General features: G+C 34.7%; 1 protein-coding gene across 1 annotated transcript in view; it reads right to left on the bottom strand.

The window, feature by feature from the left end:
* csmd3b (CUB and Sushi multiple domains 3b) overlaps positions 1-19,043 on the bottom strand; it is a 514,670-nt gene that overhangs the window by 395,441 nt on the left and 100,186 nt on the right. The window lies entirely within an intron of this gene.

The raw sequence follows: 19,043 nt of genomic DNA, 5'->3' as shown, positions 1-19,043 counted from the left end.
TTTCAAATAAATGTTGTCCAAGAATCCCGAAAAACAAAATAAAATACCTGTTTTCAACATTGATAATAATCAGAAATGTTTCGTAAGCAGCAGATCAGCATATTAGGTTGATTTCTGAAGGATCATGTGACACTGAAGACTGGAGTAATGATGCTTTGCATCATAAATTACATTTTACAATATATTCACACAGAAAACTGCTATTTTAATTTGTAATAATATTTCACAATATTCCTGTTTTTATTGTATTTTTGATCAAATAAACAAAGATTTGGTGAGCAGAAGAGACAAAACCATTTGTATTTGTAGTAGTTTATTTTGTAATATGGAGAAACAAAGGCATTTTAATGTGGTGCAAAGCTCCAATATTTTTTTTCAGTGGCACATACTGATCTATTGCACATAACGTAAGGCAACAGGCTTATAACTAAAAAAGATCAGTGCTTATGACAACATGGCTAAAATATATATATATAAAAAAAAAACATAAGTGTGAAACTAATTGGCTGTGTCAGTGTTTAGTTAAATGAACCGGTCTTCTCCAAGCACTCATATTATTGCACATTATTTCTTGAGGTGAGAGCACTGTGCTTCTTGCTTGCTTTCTTTAAGCTCCAGAATAATCCCCAATGCTTACGTGTGCATGGAAAGAAGACATTTCGTCAAACCTTTCCTCGGAAGCCTCCAGACAGCAGCAACATTTTAAGCCACCAGCATGCTGCAGAACACACTCACTGATGAAACACACACTCTGCATAAGGAAATCATGTGCTAGCAGAGCTGCTGGTTATCTCCGCTTAAAAAAATCGATTAGGTCAGCAACATGTTAGGATGCGGGGAGGTTTTTAAATGTGTGTGTGGGGGGGTATGTTCAAATATGCACGTGTCAGCTAATGTGTGTCACATGGACAGAATTTCTTTTGTTTATGCTAATGAACTCACAGTGAGGCTGAAATATTTATAAATGCCTATGCATAATATCCTCAGGACACTGCAGTTATGATTTAATAATATTAACCTTTAAACCTGTCATAAACTTCAAAGACTGTTAGAGAAAGGATTCAAAGACCTATGTCCCTAAATCTTATGTAAATCCACACGACCCAATTGCTTCTTAACAAAGAATATTCTCTCTTTACCTTCAAATGTTTAGTCAACCATATAATAAGGTGAAATAGCACTTGTAAAAGCCTTGGAATAAAGCGATTTACTTTTAGGAGAATAAATCATGTTAGTGCTACAGGGAATTATTGATGCTATAGTGACTTAATTTAATGTTTGCCAAATTATTTAACGCAGCAACCATTTTTTTCTATCATAATTTGGCTAGTGTTACATTATATGATCATGCACTTATTCACGCAGATGCTTTAAATCATTCAAGCACCACTGTGAATGTGCACAGAAAGACGTGCACCAGTATCGAGTTCTCGTTTGCACTTGAACAAACAATAACACACAAAATAATGCCAAAATGGATGTTTTGTCGAGTATCCACAGCAGTCTTAGATGAGTTAAATAACGTCTTAATAGATCTTGTGAGAAAATGAGATGTGCGTCAGATCCGTGTCATGTTTGGCAGCAGCAGCTCTTAAAGTGACAGCAGCCTAATAAACCAGTTGCTGTGATGTCTGTGATTAATGTTCATCAAAAAACAAAGGAGACAGAGAAAATTGTAGCTTTAATAAAGAATAATCTATATTTAATTGATAATTTATGCAGTGAAAACCATCAGAACTACAAAAGGTTTACTTTAACTTAATATTACTATTAATATTATAATAATATTATTAGGCCTATTATATTATATTAATGTATGAGATGAGGCAGAATTATGTTGTTTGTAACATTTTAGACTAAGCTAATCGCTACACCTGCTTTACATTTATCATCTAAACATCCTTTATTATTTTAAAAATAGACAAAATCACATGAAAATTACATATAGATACTGTGACGAGCAGGGCGGGCGAGAGCCGTGAGGGAACGGCGCGAGGCCGGTGACGCGAGTGATAATGAGCGTCACCTGCGAGGCGTGCCGGCCTCGAGTCTCTCACGGAGGAGCTCCGGAGGCATAAAAGGAGGAGCGACTACAATGAAAGACGAGAGAGGACCAGGCCTGGACTTTATTTTATGTTTTGTTATGTTTGTGTGGCCGGCAGACGTCCGCGAGGGTCTGCCGGCATTACTTTCGTTTTGTTTGTTTATTTTGAATTAAAGTTACGTTGAATGTTCGCCGGTTCCCGCCTCCTTCTTCCCACATTTACGAACTGTGTTACAGATACAAAAAAAAAAACTTTCACAAGGAGGCGCACATGCAAAATCTGAAATTTGAGGAGTAAATATGCAATTATCACTTCTGTGGAGTGTAACGGAAAAGTATTATAACTAGTAGTGTAATGAATTACTGTTGCAGGAACTAATAAGAAAAGTAAGAAAATTATTTTTTTGAAAGGAGTAATGAGTATTGTATTGAATATTATTAAATTATATATTACAAATACACATTTTCATAATTAAAATAATTATTGAACATCAAAATGTAAATATTACAGTAAGTAAACTGGTTTCAAACTAGGAAAAAATGGTTTTTAAATACACTGTAAGACTGAATGGTGGAATTAATTAAATTAAATGAGTTTGTTTCACTCAAATAATAATGAAAGTTCATTGTACTTAATAGAAAAAAGTTGCGTAAACTTTGGTTGTAGTAAGCTTAACTTAATATTTTTGAGTTGCATCAGATTTATCATTCCCAGCATGCTTTGTTTCTGACTTTTTGGCTCTTGGCCCTGCTCCACATGTCATAAAAAGTCCAACTAACTTAGTTACTGAGTTACTAAAGGTTTGCTTTTACTTAATATTACTGTAAAATATGAGATTTTCTTTTGCATACAGCTCAGTGTCCGTGTTGGGAGTGAGTTAAAGCATGCATGCAAACAAGTGCTTGCGTACCAGACTGCGGGACCCGGCTTTAAATGTTTTTGGAGATCAGTGGCGCTTGAGTTCTTTAAAAGGAACAGCAGCTCTGTTCACAGACTCCGTCCATCCCCAAGGGATTCGCTAACTGCTTTTTTCGTCTACTGCGTGAGTTGGAACAAATCTATCTCCTCACTCTGCCTTCAGCCAAAACAGTCGGGAGCCTCTACTCTCTGCTGCTCGTTAGATGATCATCGGGGCTTAAATCGCTTGGACATTCTGCTTTTGGCCCGTGCAGCAAACTCCTCTGTCTTCAAGCTCCCAGCCACCAATCAGCTCACGCTGCACACTTTAAAAGCCACCATACTGACAGGGTCAAAATCCAGCCTGTCATACGAGTTAGGATTAAAAGGACAGTTTAGCTGAAAACTGGCCAGAAAATAAGATCCCTGTGTAGACAATAGTGTTCTAGCATCAAACATTTGACCTCAAGCACTTCATATAATGCTCAAAGGTGATACTGAAACAACTCAAGCTTGAGTGCTGTTTGGATTTACAGAGTGTTTGTGTACTTCAGTGATTTCATGTGCTGTTTCGACATGACTGAAAACTCTGTAGTTTTTAGTCTGGATATGAGTGTTACACAATACATTGAAACAAAATTACCACATAACCCTGGTGTTCATCAAAAAAAAAAGAAAAAAAAGAAAAAAAAAGTTGTGTTGAAAATGGACAAACCCAGCGGTTGGGTTAAATGTTTGCCCAAGGTGCTGGGTAGTTTTATTTAACTCAACTATTGTTTAGCAATTAGTATATAGCTGGCTTAAATAGGTTGGAAATTAAAAATCTGACACCTAATTACAAGAGGCAAAAGGTTAACATTTATTAATAAGAAATTTAATAAATTTTTATGGTTTAATTATTATTCATTAAAATTATTAATAAATGTTCATTTCCAACATACTTTGGGTTCATTTTAAACAAGCAATACAGTAATTTTTAAACAATAGTTGAGTTAAATAAAAACTACCCAGCAGGTTGGGCAAACATTTAACCCAACTGCTGGGTTAAAACAACCCAATTGCTGGGTTTGTTCATTTAATATTTTCGATCCCACACTGTAAAAAATGACGGTGATTTTAACAGTAAAAGACTGTAAAAATGCTGCGGTGAAAAACTGTCAATTGGTTTACAGAAAGTTTCCGTACTATATACGGTGAATAACTGTAATAGATCTAATGGTACATTTAATGTAATTTTACGGTAAAATACCATTAAATTCACAGTTTTTGGAAGTGAAAAATAACAATTCATTGTAAAATTTACAGTGAAAAACCGTACATTGACATAATTCCCTGCGTGATACTTCACATTTGATATATTTTCATTGAAATAACACTGTTTCTTAACATTTTTTTCTAATCAGTTATGTACATTAGGGTTTTATGTTACATCTAATGTTGTTAAATTAATGTTTATTGCATTTTTAAAATTTCATGCATGCTACCATGATGGTGTTTAGTGTGTGTGTGAATGACACTGTGTGCACCTTCTATATGTTAGTGTTGTCCTTCTCAGCTTGTGGAAAATCTGCTTGTGATGAACTCTGATTCATCATGTGACTCTTATCACCACTGTGTTTGGTGACTGTCAGTGTGTTATAAAGCTACAAAACAGATATTAGTACTTCATTAGGTTGGTAAATTAACGTTATATCAGTTAATGAAATACATTATTTTACCATAAATTTAACAATTTTTTTTTTTTTTTTTTTTTTTACGTTGCTACTGTATTTTTTTACGGTAAAGTTCTGGCAACCACAGCTGCCGTTTTTTTACCGTAGATTTTACTGGGATTTTTTTTTTACAATGCATCAACAATAAAATTCACAAACTAACCTCTGTAAATGCACACATTGCTTTATGTTCCATTGTTAAAACAATTATCAGCCAAACAGGGCTTGTGCTTTACCTGGCCTCATCTGAACAAGAGCTTTTATATCCATGCCTAAATGGAAAGAAAGACGAAGTTCCCTTTAACTTGTTCTAAACATTTTTTTTTAAATCTACTGTACATGATTTTGTCTTTTAAGAACATTCACTCCTGATTCATAGACATAATGCCTTTCTCATTTTTAATAGGAGAGGGCAGTTTATATTTCATTTCTGCTGTCAAATGAGTTCTTCCCACAAAGTAGAAAAATTACCAAGATCCCATTTTACCATAAGAAAAAAACCACACACTTTGATCCACTGCTTGGAGATCATGAAACATTTCCGCAAAGACACCATTACACCCCTGCCTCTAATGTTGCTTTATTCCTAATGTGCATTCCGCTCCTTTTAATCCGGTAATTACATTTTGCCAAATATGCTCACTCATACTCATACTCATTTATTTCCTTGATGAGATTTCTCTGTTTCTGTCTCTCTGTCAGTCTCTCTCTTTCTGTCTGTCTGAGTGGTAAAGCATTCTTAAACAACCCGGAGAGGAAAATATATATATATATATATATGAAAAACACTCAAAAGACTTCACAAAGGTAGTGGAATGGGGAATCGTGGAAATATGAGGTTTGATTGGAGGGTTTGATCTGCTCCAGCAGCATCTGTTTAAGGGTATTTATTTCATATACAGTCAGAGTGTGAGCTTATGAGCAGATAAAACATTCTGTAAGTGAAAATTCATCTTTTGTAAGAACCTTTGTCTTTAATCAGAGTGTAATATTCAAAAATCATAGATTCAAGTCTATTGATTTTTTTCCCCTCATTAAAAGTCGTCCAGTGTAAAAGGATAATGTAATTCAACAGGGAAGGTGCAGTTCCTATGATTATGTGATTATTTTCATCTTGCAATGGTTAAATAAGATCACCTCTGTGAGAGTAGCATGATGAGAGTAAAGACGGGTTTAATAAAGATATTTAAACAGGGTTATGGAGGACCTCAACCACAAAACTTAAACTAACACACTCCATGAAGATGGAGATGTCAAGACAATCAATTTATCTCACTGCAGAAATAGACATAGGTCAAACAACACGGCCCCGGATCTGCTTGACTAATTTAAACTACATACCTTTGATATCACCAGTAGGAAAAAATAAAAAGAAGAAGAAGATTTAAAAGATTTTGATTAGTTGGATAGAAATTTGATGGTGCTATGTTGCATTACATTGATTTTCATCATTTTGAGACTTCTACAAATGTAAAATAATGGCTACTATTATACATTACAAAACTTGCTCAATGACTCTCAAATTATGTTCCAGATCTCCATCAGTAGTATAAATCTATAAATAGTCAATAATTATTTTCATGTTATGACTGATTATTGATAAATGGCTGATATTAAAACTCTATATGATTTTGTCTAATTTAAAAGTAAAACACAAATAAAAAAAATGTTGTTTTAAATGCTACAAGTAAATTGCAACATTATAATGTATGAAAAAGTGGATATTCATTTTGAGATTTAAGTGTTAAATTATTGCTTTTAAAGAATTGTAGTGATTGTTAGATGGCAGCACATGTAATCTAAATATAAAGATAGGAAAATTAGTCAATATATACCTAATATCGGCCAATACTGATACAAAAAAATAATAATATTTTATGTTCTTATAAATAAATCAATAATTTGAGGGAAAAAAAAAGAAAGTACTGTACAGTGTAACATACACAAAAAAGTAACTAATTTAACCTGCATAATAAAGCATGGATCATGAACATTGGTACTGCTATTTACTGTGTCAAAGTCCAAATAATAAAAAATAAAACCTTAATTGGATCTTTTGACGTTCTAGAAATAAAACACACAGCAATAACAATTGTGATATTTACTGTGAAATTATAAATATAATTGCAAATTATGCTGGCTTTTGAGGAATCCTAAGTGTAGTATATTTGGCCATAACTGGCACAACAGAGATGGACACAATTTTATATGAATATACACCTACACCTACACACTGAAATATGTTGGCTGCTCTCTTTACTACACAAATGCACGAGTCTATTAATATTTCAAAGACATAATTTTCAAGAACATCATTTACATGCTGTTTATGGCAAAAAAGAAGAAATAAAGAGAAGCACATTTGCAGAAATGAGAATGAAAAGCAACAAATAACTGAATTTTTGATGACTGAACACACATTTACTTTTGCAGTTTGACATTTTATACATTTGACATTTTCTCATCATAAGACATTGCTGTTAAATATACTGTAAATATTCTGAAAAAGTCTGGTGACGTTTTCAGGCAAATGAAAACAGATGATATCATGGTCCCCTGAAAAAATGTAATGCCTCTCATGGGGAAAAACAGTCCATAAATCTTAATTTGTCAAGATGCCTCTTGCAGATAGTCATTCATAACATTGAGCCTCTCTCAAAAGTCTGTGTCATATTCAATAGCAATGGACTTGAATATTTATGCAATTGCCACGACTGTGAAAGTCAATAAAAGTAACCTGGGACGTGTATTTGTAGCTATAAAAGAAAGTAACTCAAACTGACAGCCGTATACAATTATGAACCGGGATAACTAAGCGTTTTGGGAGTCTATTAAGAAAGTTTCCCCCAAAATGCAATTTTCAGAACATTGCTTGATGTATTAAAATGCTGTACCAAAGAAATGAGGAAACAACTTTGAGAAACTGACTGGCCTTAAATCCAGACCTGTTTTAACACTTTCAAATCTTTCACAAGTTTGGTAATGAACATCAGCATCCCAGTCATATTTACTCAGTTTCTCACTTGTTAAAGACAGCTATATCCAATATTTGTCCATTTGGCGTGAGCTCACGCTTTCATCTATATTAATCATGTTGTTTCAAATGATCTCAGACGATGTATAACGTCTTCAAAGAACTCGAGGCACAACATGAATTCATTTGTGGTATTATGTTTATCCCTCTGTAAAACTTTCCAGTATAATACAACTACTTGCAATTATATCACAATTTCATAAATCAAATATCAAAATTAAGTTGACACCCTCAAGTAAGTGAACTCTCAAACTTTCATTTTAGTGTATATGTTTTCATTAAAGGGGCTATATGTAAAAATGTTCATGCATTAATCGCTTTTTTATTGGTAATGTGTGAACTGAGTGAAACGAAATTATAAAAAACGAGACTGGCTTCCTAGGTTTGTCTATGAAAGCCTGTAGACTAATTTTTACGTGAAGGACTCAGGAAAATCCAAAGGATATGGCGTTTACGTGTGCTCCCGAGAACCTCTTTTCCGTTCTATTCTACGAATGCTTATACATTGTTTAGGATAAAGGCAAAACAGGTTTCCTGTACTGTAATGTCAATGTGTCATGCAAATACAAGGGATTCATTCAAACTATAGTCACACATAGCACGATCTAAAAAGTCTGCAGTCTCAAATAAACTATTTGATAAAACTATCATAATAGTGTAATTTTAATTACCTAATCTGTCGACATGATGTCAGTGAATTGCAGAGTTGATGCAAAAATATCCACATTGCTATGATCAGATGATTTCTGGACTACTGTTTTCTCATGTTTATTTTGTTATTGAGAGGAAAGCGTGCAGCACATTTTTACTAAATTCAGCTGTTTATTAACAGTATATCGCTGCAAAGGTATTTCCAATTTTTTTTTTGCTTCTAAGCAAAGAACGAGTATATAGGGACATTGAATCACGTTTAGTCTCTTGCGCATCACGTGCTGGCTGCAGTTCACTTAACGGCCACCTGTCTTGCTAAAAACAAGGGTTTCTGAATTCTACATATAGCCCCTTTACACTACAAGACGTTTTAAAAGTGACACAGGTTCTGCATAACAAGAACGACCTGAGCCAGCCAAGTAAAGAACCACTGCTTTAGATTTTAACTTTCAAAGAGTTTCCCATCAGCGGAGTAATTAAATGAGGACAAGACAAGTGTGTGGGTGAGCGATACCTCGAGAGATTCATTCCCAATATCTGTGACCACTCACCGAATCAAACACTGTATCTATCCTACGCCTCGAAACAAATCACAAAGTTGTGTGGCAAAGTACGGTGGGCTATAGCACGCCCCAGCTGCTAATGCTGCAGCTCACTACCCCAGATTAAAACCCTTCTGTTCCCTCTATATCTGCCCAGCCAGACGTACCACTCACACAGGCATACCGCCTTATCAAAATCCACATTCCATCAGCACCATACTCTCCCTCTGTGGGGGGAAATTGCCTGCATTCCACCCCAGCTCCCCCCGTCCCCCACCCCAAAGCAATCTGCTGCCGAGGACAGTTCCAGTCTCCCACTCAAGCAGACCCTGCTATTTATATGGAACCTTCTGTTCGCTAACATGGACACGGATGCACTTGCCTGGCTAATGAGCTTGGGATTTTATGAGGCAAACATAGTGGTGTACGACAGTAGAGTGGGTTTGGCTTCTGGCGGAAAGACATTTGTTTTGCTACCTTTTCAGTTGTTAAAGAACATCATCTTTATGCATGCAAACAATTTTTAATGGGGATTCTTAGTTGTTAATTTAAGAGCTGTATACCAATATGGGGCCCAAATGAGAGACTTAATCACTTGAGAAACTGAAAAAACAATCAATAAATCAATTGAACAATAAAACCTGATACGTTACGGTAACTCAAACCATTTGAGGAAAGTAAGTAAGTAAGTAAGTAAAGTTTATTTATGTAGCACTTATCACAGACACAAAGAAAATAACAAATAAGATAAATAAAAATAAATATAGTATCATCAGTACAAACAGGTAAAGTGACTAGTTTAGTTGAGTAGGAAACCGATTGCCTTAAACCATTTAAGTTTTAAAACCAATAAGTGTGAGTACTGTAAACTCATATATGTTAAGTTAAATTCACTATATTTTAGTGTTTGTTTAGCCAATCATTAACATAAAAGATTTTAAGTTTATTCCACTCAAAGTCTTAACAACTATATAGTGACTTAAATTGTTTGAGGAAACCGATTGCCTTTGTTTAAAGGGATAGTTCACCCAAAAATGAAAATTTGATGTTTATCTGCTTACCCCCAGCGCATTCAAAATGTAGGTGACTTTGTTTCTTCAGTAGAACACAAATGATGATTTTTAACTCCAACCGTTGTCGTCTGTCAGTCAAATAATGCGAGTGGATGGGAACTTCTGCTATAAGAGTAAATAAAACTTGCATAGACAAGTTCAAATTAAACCCTGCGACTCGTGACGACACATCAATGTCCTAAGACACGAAACGATCGGTTTGTGTGATAAACAGTATTTATATCATTTTTTAACTCTAATACACCACTATGTCCAACTGCGTTCAGCACTCGTTAGTAAGGTCTGATAGACTTCATAGAGTTCAATGAGTGCGAGACATCACTGCCGCTGTCAGAGTGCGATCATACCTCACTAAGCGAGTGCTGAACGCAATTGGACATAGTGGTGTGTTAGAGTTAAAAAATGATATAAATACTGTTCTGTTTATCACACAAACCAATCGTTTCGTGTCTTAGGACATCGATGTGTCGTCACGAGTCGCAGGGTTTAATTTGGATTTGTCTATGCATGTTTATTTACTCTTATAGTAGAAGTTCCCATCCACTCGCATTATTTGACTGACAGACGGCAGCAGTTGGAGTTAAAAATCATCATTTGTGTTCTACTGAAGAAACAAAGTCACCTACATCTTGGATGCGCTGGGGGTAATTTTCAATTTTGGGTGAACTATCCCTTTAAGTTCATCAAACTCAAAAGTAATAAAGTTACATAAGACTAAGCAAAAACTAACATTGGTACAAAGCATAACATGCCGCAACTCAATCATATTAAGTTCAGCTTACTACAATCAAATTTTGAGTTCACACAACTTTTTTTTCCTAAGTACAATTAGCTTTTGTTATTATTAGAATAAAACAAACTCATTTCACTGTTCGGTTTTACAGTTTTGAGAATCAAAAACGACTAATTAGATGAGCAAACTGAAAATGCAATTCAATACAATTACAATATAGAAATAATTATCTTCCTGGATAATAGGGCAAAATGCATTTATCAGTTACTTCATAATCACAAATGTTTTCATTATTTTATATCAGTTTCTATAGCAATTGATGAGTCACCATTGTATTTTATATATTTTTTATTTACATGCTTATCTATTCATTGATTGTTTTTCATTATCAGACTGTGCATTTTCAAATCTATTTATCCACATCTTGATAACTGGTCACTTAACTGATTTATCTGTTTTCAATTAATTTATAGATTGCTCAGTTGATCCCATATTCATATTTGGGCCCCCGTTTAAAAATTAACAAAAAAATGATACTTTTGTATTTCACTGTAAAAATATGAGCATACAGATTTGGAACAACATGAGGGTGAGTAAATGAAGGCAGAATATCCATTTATTTGCAAAATATTCCTTTAAATGTGTGTAATACATTTTTGAGATTGCCTAATCTGAGGTAAGTCGCCGCAAAATGAAAGCATTGTTAAGAAAAATAATATTCATAGAATAACTTCAAAGCCATATCTCTTTCAAAACATTGATGTTTGATCTCACTGTGTTTTAGCTTTGTATTAGCTCATCTTTGTTAAGTGGAAAGACCTGTCTACTCCCACTCAGTGTGACTGACTTGATCTAGAATCGGATCGGAGGCAATCAAGCGGGGGAAGTTTTGATAACAAAGCCGACCTACGGTACGGTTGAGGGGGAGGACGTCGCACGTCACATGCTGTGTGGACTCACGGAAGTAATTCAGACTGTTGAATAGCACTGTCACCCTCGCCTTCATGGCGGTCTGCAAAAACATAACTCAGTCTTGACTTGTTAATCTGCAGAAGCGATCTGTAAGAGACAGCCAGACTGTTTATTCACATTGCCTAATACTGTATCTATTTACTGGTCAGCAAGCGGCAACCTATAGTTTTCGGTTGCTCAACTGGCACAGAGACCTGGAGGGCAAAACATCCATTGAATAACAGCACAGGTCTGTCAGTTTTCACTCTGCTTCAGGCCACGACTATTTAGATCACCTCTCAATAGAAGAAAAAACTAAATTTTTGTGCACTTGTGACCCATACAGCACCTGCTACATTATTTCAATCACTGAAAACAGCAGGAAACAACATAAAAACAGCTTAAATATACTAAAACAGTGATATTAAAATATCAAATTCAGTACTCATCTTACTGATGAAGCATTATATATACAGGCAAAGAAAATGAACGCAATGTGCTCAACGGTTAAGCATTTTCTTTATAATGGTTTTCTATGGAAAAACAGTTTATATTCTTGGTTCATCTGCTTGCCTGTTCACTGACAGGATAAAGAAAGGTACCAAAGCTGTCAATGGGGTGGAACCCTTTCAAAAGATACACCCTTGTACCCTGTTTACCCCTTAAAGCTGCATACTAGTACCTTAAAGTGTACATTTTAGTACCTAAATGGTACATATGTGTACCTTTTGAAAGGGTACCGCCCCAGTGACAACTTTTGCACCTATGTTTCTGAGTGTGTTCATACAAAATGCTCAAAATGCTGGGTTAAAAACAACCCAAGTTGGTGTTGAAAAAGGACAAACCCAGCTATTGTGCTCTTTTAACCCAGTGGTTGGGTTAAATGTTTGCCCAACCTGCTGGGTAGTTTTATTTAACTATTGTTTAATGTTTAATTATGTGTCTGATTTTTAATTTCCAACCTATTTGGGGTTCATTTTAAGCCAGCCATATAGTAATATTTAAACAATAGTTCATATGGCTCACCCAACCGCTCGGTTAAAACAACCCAATTGCTGGGTTTGTCCATTTTCAACCCAACTTGGATTGTTTTTAACCCAACGTTTTTTTTTGAAGTGTGATCATCATCAAAATGATGTATACTTAATTTTTTTTTTTTTTTTTTTTTTTATATTTACTACATTACTACATGACTGGAGGGCAATAGAGGAAAGCCTTTTTTTGCCCTCCAGGTGGATGTTTCTATAAGGGTGTGGTGTCATGTAAAAACTATGAATTCACTAAGCAGTATTCTACCAGTTTTCTTTTTGTTAATTCACTCCCAATCCACTCTCTTAGCTTTGCAAAGCAGCATGAATGGAGGTCGAACAACATAAACACCAGTCTTTGTAGCGGTCTGGTACCTGATTTATGAATATGGCCAGGTAGGAGAAGAGAGGCTAGAGTTCCACATGCTGCTCTGTCATCTGGGTAAAGGTTAAAACAGGCCACGGGACCGTCGGCCCTCTAGAAACGTGCTGACATGTCGTTCATTACAGCTGGCCAAGCTAGAAAGCCCATATGCCAGCAGAAGCGGAGCATCATTGCAGTGACCCACAAGATCTGAGGGGCTCAAGACACATAAGCTAAGGGACACGGGGTCTCAATTCCTATTGAACAATCGCAAAATAATTAGTAAAATGATTATAAATACACTAATCAGCTTCTCAGATAAAATTCAGACCTGAGGCAAATCCGAAGAAGATCTCAATGCAAAATACACTGTGAGTCAGATATTAGCACAAATGAAGATTCTGAATGGTGTAAAATCCATCATTACTATCGGTGACATTTATTATCAGGGCAAGAAATAATTTTCAATCACAAGTAATGGTGTCTTTTCTCAATTTGCTAGTGCACATCTCTGCTCATTAACAGTTTAAAGATATAGAACGATTTCATTCTTCATTCTCTTCTAATAAAAATAAAAACTGAATGGGGCAATTGATCTCTGAAAAAGAAACAGGTGAGATCACAAGTCAGATGAATTGGAGACTACTAATATAGCTTTTTTAATAGCTTTTTTATATTATGCAGATCTTCATATGCATGAATCATTCTGTACTTTTATTTGCATATGCACATAATAATTAATTATCTTCTTATATCTTCTTATTGCAATAACCTGCACACATACACTTTTCAGATAAATAATACCAAGACGAAAGCTTGTTTAAGCATGTTGTCATGCAAAGATGGAGATCAAAGTATTATTTCATACAGAATTTACAGTAATTAGGTGCATTTCCAGAAAGCAAAGACAAAATACTATGCAACTAGAGAGATTTGAGGTTTATAGCTTTATGAATAAAGCTCTTAGTTTATTCTTGGGAACACTGACAAAATCTTCATACGTCATTTACTCACTGCTTTAAAAAACTCTGGATCAAACCATCTGCCTCTGATCTCATGCAGAACAAAGAGCATTTAAATAAACAACCCAGGGCCAAGAGAGAGAAGTTTACTATTAAACACATGCAGTCACCCCAATGGAGAGAGTACAAGCATGAATATTACTGAGACATAGATATATTGTCTTCATTGAATTACTTCAAACTGTAATCAGTTTAAAAATGACATATTTTACTAACAGTGGCATACCTCGTTAAATAAGATCTGAATATTGGAATATTCAGATCGTATACCTAAACCACCATGTGTTCCTGGCTGTGACTGTGACCAATTAAATTCATGCAAGAAACTCTGCTAGATCCACTCAGCTTGTCTTACATCTTTTTACAATCTATAATCTGCTAATAATCTGTGTTGAGTGAATATATTTAGATACTTTAATACAATTTTGTACTGCTTTATAATCAATTTAATTTAATGAATACTTGTACTATAGATACAATAGATAGATAGATAGATAGATAGATAGATAGATAGATAGATAGATAGATAGATAGATAGATAGATAGATAGATAGATAGATAGATAGATAGATAGATAGATAGATAGATAGATAGATAGATAGATAGATAGATAGATAGATAGATAGATAGATAGATAGATAGATTGATAGATTATTGGGAAAAATATGTCTGTTTGTGAATTGCAGTTTCTCTCCTTGATCGGTAGAAAGGGTCAATTCCATGTAATGCATTGTAAGTGAGAAATCTGCGATTTTAGAGGAAGTTCATTAGTTTAAAATCTATTCAAATGGAGCAATTAGCTCTGTTCCAGATATAAAGGGTCCGTGTGGCTCCAGCATTCTGACTTATTATTCTTAGTTCTCTGCAAGTTATTAACCTCTGTCTCGCTCTTTCTCTCCGGGTCTGTTTCTCATCACTTCCTCTCCTTTTCTCTTTGCAAATCATTCCATTGCGTCCACATGGATAACAAGCCGAAAACACCCACGGCAGTGGTACTTCAAAGACCCTGGTCAAATATTGACTATAGAAATTAAAATTATCTGATTTCCCCTCACAGGCAATTAGTTTCACAGTTTTGACCACGAACACTTTCCAGTCATGAATCCAGCAATGCCTCATAATGCAATGGATTGATTTTTCATAAGAGAACAGTTTCTCTTCCTTTGAAAAGGCTGTTCTCTTCCTCACCTGGAGCTATGTTCTAGTGGATAATGAAGCACATCACTAGCTAGAAAAAAATGATTAGGGAGGAGACAGAGGCTATAATTTTACTACTCAACGTTCTTTATCCAACATTTTTACTATTAATCTTCTATTTACTATTAAAGTTCATCGAACATACATTGAAATTTTTGTGACAACATGCCCCAGTAGTGGGACAGGTTATAAGGTAAGTTGTTATAATGTGACTTTAAATTGCAAAGAACTGACTTTAAGCCTGCATACAATTCTGTATCAAACCACTGTTGTGGCTAATATGAAATTAAAATTAAAATTACATTTACAATTAAAAACATGTGATGAAAAATATTCATAAATAAAATACATAATCATTATACACTAACATTCAAAAGCTTGCAGTTGGTATATATTAATGCTTTTGAAAGAAGTAAGAGGCAATTCTATTTGAATATATGTAAAAATCTAATTTATTCCTGTGAATTTTCAGCATCATTTCAGTGTCACATGTATATAATCTTATACTATTATAAAAGATTTCTATTTTGTGTGTGTGTGGAAACTGTGATACATTTTGTTTCAGGACTCTTTCATGAATAGAATGTTTGAAAGAAAATAATTTATTTGAAATAGAAATGTTTTATAATAATATTAAAATTATATACTGTCACTTTTAATCAGTTTAATGCATCATCCCTATATAAAAGTATTAACAGTATTAAGTATTTTAAAAAATCATACTGACCCCAATCCTTTGAACACTCATGTTTATTTAATAGTAATATAAATATATAATAATATACATAATGTGTGCACACATTTGTGGAAATGGATTTAAACCTTACAGTTACTCAGATGCCCAGGTCTCCCCTATGTATTTTGCTACATTCAAGTAGACGCAGATACTCCAGAATCAAGTAAATACTGTTTGGCATTCAGACTGTAATTGAAAGCCACCGCATTTGCTGCCATCTGTGCGTACGGCCTTTTCAGATTTTTTGTTTTTTTTATTCTTCAGGGTAAGGGGACTTGGGACGACAGGGTTGGAAGAAATAGAAGTGAAAATAATCATTCTATCACTCTCTTGGTTGGGATTGGCATTTGGCTGATGGGATGAACATTAATAAGAGCACTGCTGAATATTTAATGCTACTGCCATTCTGCTCTAATGTGCGCCTGACTGCACTCATTTGCTGGAAATGTGGGGGAATTTATCAAACCTTGCTGGTCATGCCTACATAGTCATTTGTTTTCTGGACTATTCTAGGCAGGAATAACCTGGAGTGCAGAGTGACCCTTATGACGGCCAGGATGCTGCGGAGATATACGCCACAACACTGTGAACTCATTAGTGTGTTGATGCATGTTCATTCATATGTACATGAAGTATCTGTCCCTGCGTGACATGGAATTATGATTGTGTGCATGGAGGGTTGCATGCTTAGCTTATAATTCATGTATGAGAGCTGTTTTCATTTCACTCTGCATAAATAACTCAGGCTTGCATAATGACCTGATGACATGTGCATGGACTTTTTTTTGTTAAAACTTGTATGAATGTATAAGGTGAAGTATATATTCATGTCAGGTTCCTTTTATTAATTTTTTTTAAAACAATTTTTAAACATATAATACTTTATAGTCTAAAAAAAATGCTGGATAAAAACAACCCAAGTTGGGTTGAAAATGGACAAACGCAGCAAATGGGTTGTTTTGACCCAGCGGTTGTGTTCAATGTTTATCAAACCTGCTGGTAGTTTTATTTAACTCAACTATTGTTTAAAAATTACTGTATTGATACTTAAAATGAACCAATTCTATTTTAATTTTAATTAATTTCATTTTAAGCTAGCCATATAGCAATTTTTAAACAATAGTTGGTTTAAATAAAACTGCCCAGCATGTTGGGCAAATATTTAACCCAACCGCTGGGTTAAAACAACCCAATCGCTGGGTTTGTCCATTTTGAACCCAGCATTTTTTAGAGTGTATATTAAATTGCTTATTAATAAATGTTCACCTGATTATTATTGTTGCCTCTAGTTATTATGTGTCTGATCTTTAATGTCCAACCTATTTTGGGTTCATTTTAAGCCAGCCATATTGTTTTTTTAAACAGTAGTTGGGTTAAATAAAATTTCCCAGCACGCTGTTCAAACATTTAACCCAACTGCTGGGTCAAAATCACCCAGTCACGGTTTGTCCATTTTCAACCCAACATGGGTTGCTTTTAACCCAGCATTTATTAGTGTACCATCACAAATGCATTTTAAATAGTTTAAATATTACAGATGTGTGTTGTTGTTATACTAATATATATATATATATATATATATATATATATATATATATATATATATATATATATATATATATATATATATATATACATACATACATACATACAGTATGCATTTTTGATGGTACACTCTATAAATCTGGAAGTATAATAATTATAAATGTTTCAAAATAATTTTAAATGTAGTATAGTATGTCACATCAGTTTGATGTATCAATTTTCCCAAAAGTCAGCTTCTCAATTACATATAAAATATTACCAAATAAGCATTACTGCAACTGAATTTATCTACTCATAGAGAGAAACACACACTTTGTGTCATTAGAGCATTAGAGAGTCAACACACCATCTCATTATGATTCACATCATTAAGATGCTAATTTTCTAACAGAGTACAAATATGAAAATGCCACTGTCATTTGCATTTAATCCAGAAAATGTATATAGTATTTGTTTGCGATCTGAAAGCGGGGATGAAGGATGGGGGGGGCTATTTATATGCCCTTCTCTTTTTTATTTTTTACAAAACAGGTTACGTTTTCAGGCTTGGTCATGCGGAAGACTGAATTAGCCAAGACAATGAGCTTAGCTAATTAATCTGAGCAATCTCTCATCAACTATTTACCTCAGCACACTCCCAATAGCCCATTCAATGAACCCTGGGAGTCAGCCAATCGTGGCCTCCGGAGGACAATATTTGGAGGAATGCTATCTCGGTGGCACAGCGAGCGTTTTACAAGACCTACAGAACAGCAGCACTGAAACTGATGAAGGGTATCGGTATCTGCTGCGCAGGGCCCTGCTGAGAGGATACAGACGGGTCTAAATTCAAAAACACAACGGTGGAGGGATTCATTCAATCAGTCTCGCTTCAAACTCTTACTGTTTAAGGCAAGATACTACATAGTCCAAGCACTGTTCAATTTGGAGCTATTTTGCTTCCATAAATTGTCCTCTTTCAGAAAGAAAACATGCAAATACACATTTAAGTGTTTATTTTATTAAACTTTTATCTATTTCGATTACAATACATATCTTTTAAGAGGCCATATCATGTCCTTTTGTTTTTGGGCTCTACTAGAATAGGTTTTCATGCTTGAATGTTCAAAAAACACATTATTCTCCTCATATTCTCCATTGTTGCAGCTCCTCTCTTCCCAGTCTGTCAGTAACGCTCTGTTTAGTTCCTGTCTCTATGAAGCCCCTCCTTCTGAAAAGAACAGTGTGCTCTGATTGGTCGGCTGGAGCAGTGTTTGGGAAATGTCCCGCCCCTTGCCATAAGTGCAAGTTTCAACACACTACTAACTAACTAACTCAACCAGGCCCTGCCCCTTTATTTTGCATATGCCTTGGGCCGGAATTATTTAAATGAGGAATGAGGGCTTGAATTCTATAAATTGCTTGATTAGTGTGACTGACTGAGCTATTGCAACTTTAAAATATGCTTTAAGATCCCAGTTGAAACATTCACCTATTTGTTTTTGTCACATTGAACTGATTTGATCAAATTCCT

Source organism: Chanodichthys erythropterus, chromosome 15 (assembly GCF_024489055.1).
Source record: "Chanodichthys erythropterus isolate Z2021 chromosome 15, ASM2448905v1, whole genome shotgun sequence".
Classification (NCBI taxonomy): domain Eukaryota; kingdom Metazoa; phylum Chordata; class Actinopteri; order Cypriniformes; family Xenocyprididae; genus Chanodichthys; species Chanodichthys erythropterus.
Note: the sequence above shows the minus strand (reverse complement) of the source record. Positions and strands in the feature narration are given on the sequence as shown.